The sequence below is a fragment of the Dromiciops gliroides genome, chromosome 1 (assembly GCF_019393635.1).
Source record: "Dromiciops gliroides isolate mDroGli1 chromosome 1, mDroGli1.pri, whole genome shotgun sequence".
Taxonomy (NCBI): Eukaryota; Metazoa; Chordata; class Mammalia; order Microbiotheria; family Microbiotheriidae; genus Dromiciops; species Dromiciops gliroides.
Window position 1 is genome coordinate 728,564,080 of NC_057861.1, and position 12,834 is coordinate 728,576,913.

Genomic DNA, 12,834 nt, shown 5'->3' on the forward strand with positions numbered 1-12,834 from the left:
GAAAAACAAATAGAAAATATATACAAAGGATGTAACAAGACACCATGCATAGAATATTGGAATTGGAGAAAGAACTATATTAGTGAGTAGTAATACTAACCCAGTTTTTTGTTTTGTTTTGTTTTTTAGTGAGGCAATTGAGGTTAAGTGACTTGCCCAGGGTCACACAGCTAGTAAGTGTTAAGTGTCTGAGGCCAGATTTGAACTCAGGTACTCCTGACTCCAGGGCTGGTGCTCTATCCACTGTACCACCTAGCTGTCCCTATACTAACCCAGTTTTAAGTAGTTAACCTTTCCTGCTTCACTGGGAACCTGTTTTCCTCTTAATCCAGAATAATATCTGCCCCTTTCAAGGAATTTGGATTCAGTCACCTTAAGCTGATGGCATGAATCCAGCTCCAGAGAGCATCAGCCCTTTGGTTAATTTCCCACTAACCATGGAGAATCACTATATAGCAATGATCAAATGGGAGTGAATGATTTTCAACATTCCACCATATTTGTGATTTTGTGTATACATTCAGTATTAGTCTAGGGAATTTAGGGAATTTGGGAATTCATTCCCCTAAAAGCAGAAATTGCAGAGTCATCTTTCCTTGGCTCCAGGGACTATAGTTTTGCTGCACAAGAACACCAGAGAGAATAATCTAGCTCATGCTGTTTTGTTTCTTCAAGGCTGGAATTCCAGTTTCTTTTGAAAATCTCTCCCTACATTAATGCTTCTGGAACAAAGATGAAAGCACCATTCCACCCACACTAAGTTCACTCACAAGGAAGTTCACACACACACACACACACACACACACACACACGTGTGTGTGTGTGTGTATACATATGTACACATATGCATACCCGCACATGTATACATATATACCTACACATACAAATATATACATGTATGTACATATGCACATATATAAATTATATTATATCTTATCCATAATAACATTATATATTATATATGTGTATATATATATATATATCCTTTTAAATGGATGTTGATATCAGGGTCTTTGTATAAAACTTCTAGAAAATTATAAGAAACTAAGTCATAGAATCCAAATTGTTAAATTAGGGACCATCAAAGTCAGCTCCCTCACTTTTCACGTGGCATCTACTAAGTGTTATCTAGTACAGTAATTAGATGCCATCTCTGAGTCGGTTCTGCTTTTTAGAAAGAGAAAGTATCTTCAGAAGCCCACATGGCCACTAATTAATATGACTAATGAAGGCACCCTATGACAGCCTTCCATCTTTGCAATGCCGCAGAAGCTCAAAAATGGGAAGGACCAGGGCAGCTAGGTGGCGCTGTGGATAAAGCACCAGCCCTGGAGTCAGGAGGATCTGAGTTCAAATCTGTCTGGCCTCAGACACTTGACACTTACTAGCTGTGTGAACCTGGGCAAGTCATTTAACCCTCATCGCCATGCAAAAAAAAAAAAAAAAGAAAAGAAAATGGGAAAGACCGCAGAACAACCATTCAACTTATACCTGAATCCTCTCTACTATATACAAACCTAGCCACCTAACATTTACTTGTATACCTCAACTGAGGGAACTCAACTGTTGATAAGAATCACTTAACAGATGCTTGTTGCCTTAATGGTTGGCTCCCATCCTACTTTTTTTTTTTTTTGGTGAGGCAATTGGGGTTAAGTGACTTGCCCAGGGTTACACAGCTAGTAAGTGTTAAGTGTCTGAGGCCAGATTTGAATTCAGGTCCTCCTGACTCCAGGGCCAGTGCTCTATCCACTGTGCCACCCAGATGCCCCTCCCATCCTACTTTTAATGGTTCTAGTTGTTAGGAAATTTTTCCTTACATGGAGTCAAAATCTGCCTCTCTGAAACCTCCATGCAGAGCTCTGAGCTCTGTACTCTAAGTCCAAGTGGAAGAATCCCTGTGATAGCTTTGGAAGTACTGGAAGATTATCCTCCTGTCTTTCTACGTTGTCTTTTCTCTAAGCTAAGCAGGATAGCTCCTTCCAACAATCTGTATATGGCATGTACTCCAAGGCCTTCCCCTCGTTACCCATCAGATGTTCTCTGGCTTCTCAATGTCCTTCCTAAAATGTCATACCCCAAATTAAGCGCAATACTCCAGATGTGGCATGACCAGGAAAGTATGATTGCATTTGTTTTCTTGGCCAACATATGACATTATCACTTCATACTGAACTGGAGACAGATGGACAAAAACAGAGATAAGGTGAGCCAGGGAGAGAGACAGAGAGAGACATGGAGAGCTGAGGAGACAGACAGAAAGGGGAGAGAGAGAGAGAGAGAGAGAGAGAGAGAGAGAGATTTAGCTAATTGTTCAGTCTTATTAGAATGATATTTGTTGGGACAGCTAGGTAGCACAGTGGATAGAGCACCAGCCCTGGAGTCAGGAGTACCTGAGTTCAAATCCGGCCTCAGACACTTAACACTTACTAGCTGTGTGACCCTGGGCAAGTCACTGAACCCCAATTGCCTCATTAAAAAAAAATAAACAAAACAAGAATGATATTTGTTGTAGTCATTTACTCAGTCAGCTGAACACTGCAAAGAGGGAAGACTACTGTTAGTCTGGCCAGGACACATTTTGGGAACAGCTACTGGCAAAAGATGTGAAACAAATAGAAAGCAAACAAGGGGAAGAACGTTGCCTTTATCTGTGTTCTACCTTTAGTGCCCTCTACAACACATTTTCAGGATAATTGAGAATCCTTCTGTCACATACCAACATTAACCTAAATCTTAAAAAAAAGTCCATTAAAATAATATTCTGAACTATTTTCTGAAATGTTTCACCATCTTGACATTTAGAGAACCCAAGGTGGGACTCCTTGGGATGAAATATACCAGCCAGAGTACCATGAATGTACATACAGTTTCCTCCAGTGGGATAGAAACTCTGAGAGAAGGGACTGTTTCATTTGTTTCATTCCTAGCACTCACCACAGTGCTTGGCTGAGCTATTAAAGCTTAAAAGTGGGCTGAGATTTGGGGGCCACCCTGTAGCTGGTGCTTAATGCTTGTTGATTATTTGTTTATTTCTACCTTTGACTAATCTTGTACCTTGCATAGTACCAGGACTCAACAAATGCTTATTAAGTGATTGATTGGCATGGTCATAAGACATGTTTGAGTTGATCTTGGGTGAAATAAAGGTGCAGACAAAGCAGTTTCTAAGGTAACCAGGTTTCAAATGCTAAAGAGCAATAATTTTCAACAGACACATTCTATCAAAAAAGGACAAAATCACCGCTGCAAAGAGCCAACTCAATAAAGAGCTAGTTTCATCTGCAAATGTGGAGAGATAATTAGGAATAATATAATGGTGCCTTCAAGCTTAATGGGGAGTTCAGAGAAGAGAGAATATTCTCTCTCAACAGAGTCCTTTGAAAATACAGGAAAATCAGATATAAAACTATCCACATGGAGCTCTTTCATTGTGCAAAGCTGAGCATTAGTGCCCCCCCAAAAAAACTTCATAAATGATTCAACCTGGCATCCAGGTATTTGGCTAAATAGAATTAAACTTAAGTCCTTATGGAAGGGATGGAGACAAGGAGGACCTAGCCCATGAAAGCATATGATCCCAGGGTGGGCTGGTGCCAGAGAAGACATTGAAGGCAGCTAGCACACTCTGGGCCTAGAGCAGGAGAAAACTGATAGGCCTTGATCTAGGGCAAGCCACCTAGACTTTACCTCCAAAATAACTGTTAATTGAGAATTTGACCAAGTAATGAAAAATCAGACAGAAAATCAGGCTTTGGACACGGCCCTGTGACATATGCGCCAAAATACCCACCAATAATCCTTTTGCCTGAGCAAAAATTTCTATACTACAAAACTTTCTCATTTTAATTAATAGATGCTTATGAATTTTGTTTATTTGGATTGGATCGGATTGCAAGACACTCTACTATACCGTGGAAATATAAGTTAGCAGCAAAAAAAAAAAAAAAAAAGAAAGTCAGTCTCCAAAAGGAATTTCTATTCTGCTAGGGAGAAACAACATGTACAGAGACTAAATACATTGAGATATGTTCAAAATAGATAACAAAGTAATAGGAATAATCCTAACATCTGTGGCATCCCAAAAGACCTAATGAATGAGGTAGAACTCATGCCAAAGGGGTTCCAAGAGGTAGAGATGGAAAATTCCAGCTATAGGGAAAAACCCCGGGCAAAGGCTGGAGTTGACAGATCATCATGACATTGCCCAATTAAGAAACATCTTGAAACAACATTGTTCAAAGGGAATAACTCAAAGTGAACAATACACATGAAAGTCACCAGTCACTGCCTATTGTTCTCACACAAAGATATCAAAGCCTGGAACGCTTATTACTTTAGAGGATGGGGGTGGCATTAATCATTTGAGGCACAGGTTCACCACTGAAACTCACCAAACTAGCTGTTAACTCAAATCCTGCTAGGAAAAATACATCATCCCCAACAGACAATGGAAAACTCTTCACTTGTGTTCTGAGATCAGTGACTGACTATTACAAAACCCTTGAAATAGTGCCTATTTTGACATTACTGTAACCTCCACCCATCTATGTGAAAATGGCTTTGAGATGTCTTCTGTATTCTTTTCTGGGACTAGAAAAAAAAAATCACTGCATTACCTTGCATTTGCTCTTAAAGTCATTAGCCCCCGACAGCACTATCATTTAAGAAATTTATCATCAGCACTGTCCTTCGAACAATGTATTAGTACAATACATTATATGAGCACTTCACTATGATGATGTATTGCTCCATAGATGGCATCATCTGGGGAAGAATGGGTCTAAGAATAGATTTAGTCTAATGGCTGAAATATAAGGACATATATTTGCTGATGTTTGTCTGAAATAGGCCAGTATTTGTTGTTGCCCAAGTACTTAAAAAACTTATAAACATCAACAACTCTTCTGATGTGAAAAAAGCAACTCATTATAGTATCCAGTTCTCATTATTACAAAAAGGGAGGTCTTCTAAAAAAAAATCACAGACTTGGTAAAGGGAGGAATAACTGAGCCTGATGATGAATTTCTACCCTGGCTTTCAAGAAAACTCTAATTTAGCCCACCTCTCAGCCACTTTAAATTTTTCAGTAGACTCTTCTCAGGAGAACATGGAGATTAACATCTGATATCTTCAAGGGTATAAGAACAAAAATGGAGTAACAATTAATTACTTCATACAAAATTCCAGCTTTCTACATGGCTGATGATACATATTTTCCCCCTGAGGTTAATCCTCCCATTTCCATTCTTCAAAGTCTAGAGTTCTGTCTTTACTTCTACTTTGCTTAAATGGGAAGAAAATATTTTAGTTACCAACTTGAATAAATCACCATGGGCATAAAATACAAGAAAATTATAGTAAGTGAAAATGCCCTGATTCATATCAGACTCAACAAGGCCACAGATGTCAACTTCCCTGGTTTAGATTTCTCACATCAACACCTTCCCAATACTATGATTCATGAACTGTCCACATTTTGGGCCCAATGCTGCTATGAGTTTTCTCTTCTGTCCTTTTAATCCTGAACTTGCCAAGTAGGAGACCCTAATGTAACCTGATATCATAAGAGAATGTGTTGCCCCCATCCCTTCATCCTTCCCTCAATCACTATCCTCTTTGCTCAAAGGAAAATTGGGCAACTGAAGGTTGGTAATTAATGGATGTGTGTGTGTGTGTGTGTGTGTGTGTGTGTGTGGAATTCCACAATTATATCAAATTAATGTCCGGTTTTTTCAAGTGTTTTCACCTGCCAAATAACTGAACGAGTAAGGTGGTAAGCTCAGATGGCATGGGTTAGTTTCAGGTTCTTTCCACCAACATTAATCTCCAAGGAGAGAGAAATAGAGAGTCCTTCAGAGTTTCCCAGAAAATAACACTTCAATCATGTTGTATGATCATACCAAACCCATTACTTTTCCTCCCACAGGATGCTGTGGAGGAGGGAAAAAAATCCCTTGTCTAGACCACTTGTCCGTGGTCACCAGAGACTTTATACTGTTTCAATATCCCCCAAGTCTTTTACGTCTCAGACTATGACTTGAAAATGTTTCATTTTTGTTATTAGAGCCTCTCTAACCTCCAGAACATAGGATTTCAGTTGTACTGTTGCTTTTTGGAAGGAAGGAAGGAAGGAGGGAGAGAGGGAGGGAACAAAAGGAAAATAAAGGTGACAAAAGGGAGAAAAGGATTCTCTGGAGATTGAAATTGCCTGTGATTTGTGGCTGAATTTCTTCTCATTAAACGTTTTGTTTTTATTTGTTTCAAACAAATGTCATCCATTAGTATAGGGAACATATTCAGTGAAAACTTTACATTGATCAAAATCAGTAAGTAACCTGTTTCTAATTTATATCCTTAGAGAGTTTGCTGGACACCGCAAAACTGAATGAGTTGCTTATAGAAACTACAATACTATTTGTCAGGGGCAGGATTTGAACCCAAATCTTTCTGGCATCAAGGCTTGGCTTCTCTTCACAATGTGACCTCCTACTTTAAAGGAATGAAAATGCAAAGTGTGAGGACTCCCCATTGGGTTTGATAATTATTCAAGAAGAGTTACCATTCTTAACTCCTCTAAGATATTAACCTATCCACTATTCAAATGATTATTCCTTGCCACTTATTTCCCCCTTTCCTATTTTCTTCTCTCAAATTCTTTGCAATATAATTAAATGTATTCAGAGTCAAAGTTTTGTTGTTGCTTGATTTAATTATAAAATGAGCTGAATTTTTACCCCTGACAAAAGTAACACCAGGATCCTTTACAAAGCCAGGCTTTCTCCACCCTCTCCATTAAGACTCATCAGAGCCTTCACCTGCTCTCTATCACCTAATTTGAAATTTGAAGATTTAATGTTTCCATAAGAATCCCTCTGGGCCAGATATTGCTTATGAGGTCTTAAATAAGAGGATTTATCCACTTGACTTTCAATTTAAAATAAACAGCATAGAATAAATATGTGATCAAATTTTATGATAATAATCATCTGAATAGCAATAGTTTATATACATTTTTTAAGAGTTTGAAAATTACTTTATACACATTATCTTAATTGTCACAATACCCCTACACAGAAAGGGCCGTGATTTTCAGTGTTTTACAGATGAATACAAGGAGGCTCACAAGCATTAAATGACTTACCTGCGGTCACATAGTTAATAAGTATCTCAAAAGGAATTTGAACCCAGGTTTTGCTGACTCCAAGTACAATGCTCTATCATTAAGCCAAAATAAAGTCATGTAAATAAAATCATTAGAACAAAGGAAATCAAATGCAATCAATTTTATCACTATTTTAAGTAATAAGTAATAAAAAGGATATGAATAAAATAAAATCACACAGCAAAAGTTCTAATAAGTATTTTAAAATAAATAATAAATAGAATAGTATTAATTAGACAGTCTTCTATAGTAGAAATATAGATTTGAAGTCTAAGGACCTCAGTTCAAACCCTGATCTGTCAATTACCACCTCTTATAACCTTGGAAAAGTCATTTAATCCTCTAAGCCTCAGTTTCTCCATCTGTACAATGAGTAGATTGGACTAAATGGTATCTAAGACCCTTCCAGGTCTAAATCTACCATCCTTTAAACCTATGAAATAACATATAATAAAATTATATGATAAGGATAGTTTGCATTTATAAAGCACTAAGATCTTCAAACTTCCTTACAAATATTACCTCATTTTATCAATAATAGGTACTTACAAATGACAAAATACATTTCTGTGTATCCAGACCTGTAATTTAATTGGTGAAGAGACACCCCACCCCCAACAATTCAAATATGAACTAATTTGTAAGTTCTAGCCCTAGAAAATTGCCTGGGGCATTTGAAAAGTTAAGTGACTTACCCAGGGTCACACAGCTGGTATGTGTCAGAGGCAGGACTTGAACCCCAGTGTTCCTGACCCTAAAGCCAACTCTCTATTCACTAAGTCATAAATAAAGTTAATTACTTGGGATAAAATCTTATAAGTGTGGGGGGCAGCTAGGTGGTACAGTGGATAAAGCACTGGCCCTGGATTCAGGAAGACCTGAGTTCAAATCCAGCCTCAGACACTTGATACTTACTAGCTGTGTGACCCTGGACAAATCACTTAACCCTCATTGCCCTGCAAAAACCAAAAATTAATAAAGAAAAAAATTATTATAATGTGTGACCTTGGGCAAGTCACTTCACCCTGTTTGCCTCAGTTCCCTCATCTGTAAAATGAGCCAGAGAAGGAAATGGCAAACCATTCCAATATTTTTGCCAAGAAAACCCCAAATAGGGTCATGAGGAGACAGACACAACTGAACAATAAACTGTATAAATATTGACTAGCAAATAGAATAAGCAGGTTAGGAAAAATAAATGAAACATGATACTACATTAATGACACACTATGTTATGGAAACTAGGAACAGGCATGCTTATGACTTTTCCAATCAATCAGCAAGTATTTCTTGAAAGTCTATTGGGGCAGGGGGCATCTAGGAGGTGCAGTGGATAAAGCACTGACCCTGGATTCAGGAGGACCTGAGTTCAAATCTGACCTCAGATACTTGATACTTATTAGCTGTGTGACCCTGGGCAAGTCACTTGTGATGTTTAAAATCTATATTGTGTGATCACCTTAAATTAAAAATCTTCAGTACCAGTCTTTGGGCATTAAACATTTATTAAAGCATACAGATATTTACAAGGAGTTCAGAAAGTTAAGAAAAAGAAGTCCTACCTAGCCTAGAGTTCCAGCCTGGTTGGGTTCTTCCTCACAAGCCAGTTTTAATCAGGAACTCTCCAGCAAGCTGATTGTGGAAGCTTTTTATAGGTCTGGAACAGAGGCGGTCCTTACACACTGCTTCAAGGTGATTGGTTGCTGTCCTCCAAATCCATTGGCTTTGAAGGTGTTCTCAAATTGAGTTCACAGTCTAGTTTCTGAGAACAATACCTTCTTAAGGGCTAGCCAGGTGTGATTACAATCCAGTTAACTTGAAGTAGGCTTAATCAGCAGTTAATCACTCTCACTTGATTTCAATCAGTATAGATTAATGTCCAGGTGGGTCTTTGAGTATCTGCTAAATCCCATTATTTCATCACACACTTAACCCTCATTGCCCCTCAAAAAGAAAAGAAAAGAAAAGGAAAAGAAAGGAAAAGAAAAGAAAAAAGAAAAGAAAGAAAAAAAAAAGTCTATTGTGGGTCCAGCACTATGCTGAGCAGGGGAAGGGGGAAGAGGGGATACAAAAATACAAGAGAAATATTCCCCATCCTATACCACTAAACCTTATTCATCCTCAAACACCAAGCTCAACTTCAATTTAACTCAACAATTCCATTCGGTTCAATTCAATTCAATGCAAGAAATTAATTGCAATTCAACATCCATTTATTATACACTTAATAGGGAAAGTTAGGTGCTGCCATACATAGAATGCCAGGCCTGGAGTCAAGAGGGCCTGAGTTCAAATCTGGCCTCAGACACTTCCTAGCTGTGTGACCCTGGGCAAGTCACCTAACCCTGTTTGCCTCAGTTTCCCCATCTGTAAAATGAGCTAAAGAAGGAAATGTCAAACCCCTCCCAAAAGGGGTCACAAAAATTTGGACACAACTAAAAATGACTCAACAACAACAACAAATTATGAGCAAAACTCTGGGAATCCCTCAAAGAGCTGATATTCTATTTACAATAAAATCCCTGTTTGCTTATTTACTTGCTGTGGGATCTTAGGCAAGTCATTTTAAATTCTCAAAGCATCAAATTCCTCATCTGTGAAACAGGGATGATAATATTATTTAGACCACCTAACTACCTACCTTCAGAGGTTGCTGTGAACAAGAACCATTGTTCAGGCCAGTAAGCAGTCTCGCTTGCATAGAACAGTAGCAAATGATGAGAAATAAGATTGGCCAGCTACAGTCATTTTTCAGTTGCGTCAGAATCTTCATGACCCCATTTAGGGTTCAGGAGTCAGGAATTTTGGAGTCAGGAGGACCTGAGTTCAAATCCAGCCTCAGACACTTAACACTTACTAGCTGTGTTACCCTAGGCAAGTCACTTAACCCCAATTGCCTCACCAAAAAAAAAAAAAAAATTAATTAATTAATTAAAAAAAAAAAAACAGTTACACAGAGGCTAGACAACTACTTCTCAGGTTTGTTATAGTGGGGCTTCCTTTAGTGTCTGAGTTGGCTAGCTGGGACTAGATGGACAATGAGATCCCCACCCCTAACTCTCAATTACTGTAATTCCAATATGGCAAGACTGAATAGAAAATGAGTAGTTGGGGAGAAAAAAGGAGCAGATTTGGGAAAAAAAAGAAAAAGATGAACCTAATTTGGTATTTATGAAATTGAGGTAGTTGCAAACAAAGAATTTATCAACCACCCACTCTGTACCAGTCCTGATTCTAGCTGCTGGGATTCAAAAGGCAAAACTGAAATAATCCTGACTTCAGAAAAAACCTTCAGCTCTAGATATATAACCCTACAGTACGACCTTATGTATGTGTATAAACCACATGATATGGCCCATTACAGTGTACTACAGTGCAGATTGAAGCTAAGGTTTGGTTCTATGAACTTTACACTTCACTCAATTCAATGATGTGAAAAGACCTACTCAGTTTTTCTCCTGATACCTTTGTCTTAATAATCTTCTTGCCTATGACAAATTTCATTAAAATCTATTTGGCTTCTTTTTCCCCAGTGGAGAAAATATCTCATATGTCAGCTACCATTTTATTTCAAGATGGCAGACTCAACTACAGACTAATTTTGACACATACTTCAGTTTTCTCTAAAAATGTATCAAATATAGTCCTAGTGATAAGAGTTAGGGAGTTTCAGGGCTAATAAGAATTAAAGAAGTCATCTAGTCAAATCCATCTTTTTACTGATAGGAAAACTGGCATTCAGAAAGAAATGTCTTGCCCAAGGCTAGGCAGGAAATCTGTGGGAGCCAACCCTAGAACTAGGATGCCTGCCTCTCAGTTGATCAGGCCATTCATTGTTCCTTCCACCATTTCACGTTGAATGAGTAAGCTCCTGTAATGTTATGATAGAATTTCAAAAACTAAACAATACGTACAAATCTGAGAGAATGAGTCTAAATGGGGGCCTGATTCATTAGGTTAATTACAAATAAAATATGGAATTTATGAATCATTTTGGAGCCCTGTAGATATTCCTGTCAGAAAAGCCATGTTCCCCCTCAGTAACTCCCAACAAAAACACAAGGAATACTAAGAAAACAGTGAGTAATAGATCTATAAGATTTCTTTCTTTCTACCCTCTTTTCCTATTATTTCACTGTAATAGCCCTTAATGAATCTAAACTGTGAGCATCACAGGGAGACAAATAGGGACGAATCTGAGCCCTTAAAAATCACCAAAGAAAATCAAGCCATCGATATCGTTGTACATTCCAAATGCAGATCAAGGACGACATATTGTCGGAAGAACTTAATTTTTAGGAAGGAAAGAACAAAAGGTCTTCCTTGTTAATTCCTTGCCTTCTAGCAAGAACACCTACTTCTCAGCAGGGGCCTCGAAAAATGTGTCACCTCACCATCTCCCCTTTGGGTGACTCCATCGGTTTAGATCTTGAAGTCTTTCTTCTCCTTGACAGGAACTATTCCTTTAAAAAAAAATGGTGAAATAGGTCTCACAGATTTCTTTGAAAATAATTACAAAAAGGATTTGCTTTCAGGCTGACTCCATGAAGAACAATGAGCCACGGTTGCAAGCGAGTTTTCAAGTCAAAATTTTAGCATCCAAAAAAAGAGGTTTAGGTGTATGCTTTTTAAAAAGTCATATTAATTGAAGCAATCTATGGCCCAACTGTTGTAATGATCAAAAATTATCCAGAAATAAGACAGTGTTTCAAACTGGAGATATTTTTTCTCTGAACTCCACCAAAATATGGTGGACAGCTGGAACAGTTTCACCAAAATTGAGATTTTTGTCTCGAATGGTAGTTAATTACAAAATATTTTTGATAATATTATATTCTTTTGGTTTTAAATTGAATTAGGTCTAATCTACTTAATCCAAACAGTGCTTAACTGATCAAGCTCGGCTTTGTCTGATATTCCCTGCTTCCCCACACACAAACTCACATATACATACAACCTCTATAATATTTCCCACGTTCCTTCCTGGAAAATCATTTTCCTCAAATCTTAGAGCTGGAAAGGACTTTAGAGGGCATCTAGTTTAATATGTACAAAAAGAAGAGTCCCCTTTACATTATGCAAAGACCTTTAGTGAGGGGAAAGCTCATCACCTCCAGAGCTAGGCTAGTCTATTTTTAGATAGCTTTAGGAGAAAAGATTTTTTTTTTACATTAACCTCAATATAAAGAATGAGGCAGCAAGGTTATGTAATGAACAGAGCGCTGGGTCTGGAGTTAGAACTACTTGAGTTCAAATCTGGTTTCAGATACTACTAACTGTGTGACCCTAAGCAAGTCACTTAAGCTCCATCTGCTCAATTTCTTCAAATGTAAAATGGGTGTAGTAACAGCACCTACCTTCCAGACTTCTTGCGAAAATCAAACAAGGGAGGCAGCTAGGTGGCACAGTAGGTAAAGCACCGGCCCTGGATTCAGGAGGACCTGAGTTCAAATCCATCCTCAAACACTTGACACTTATTAACTGTGTGACCCTGGACAAGTTACTTAACACTCATTTTGATAGATAGATAGATAGATAGATAGATAGATAGATAGATAGATAGATAGATAGATAGATAGATAGATAGATAGATAGAGATATATACATACTTATATAGATATAGATATATACATGTATGTATATATACATACATATATGTGTACATACAT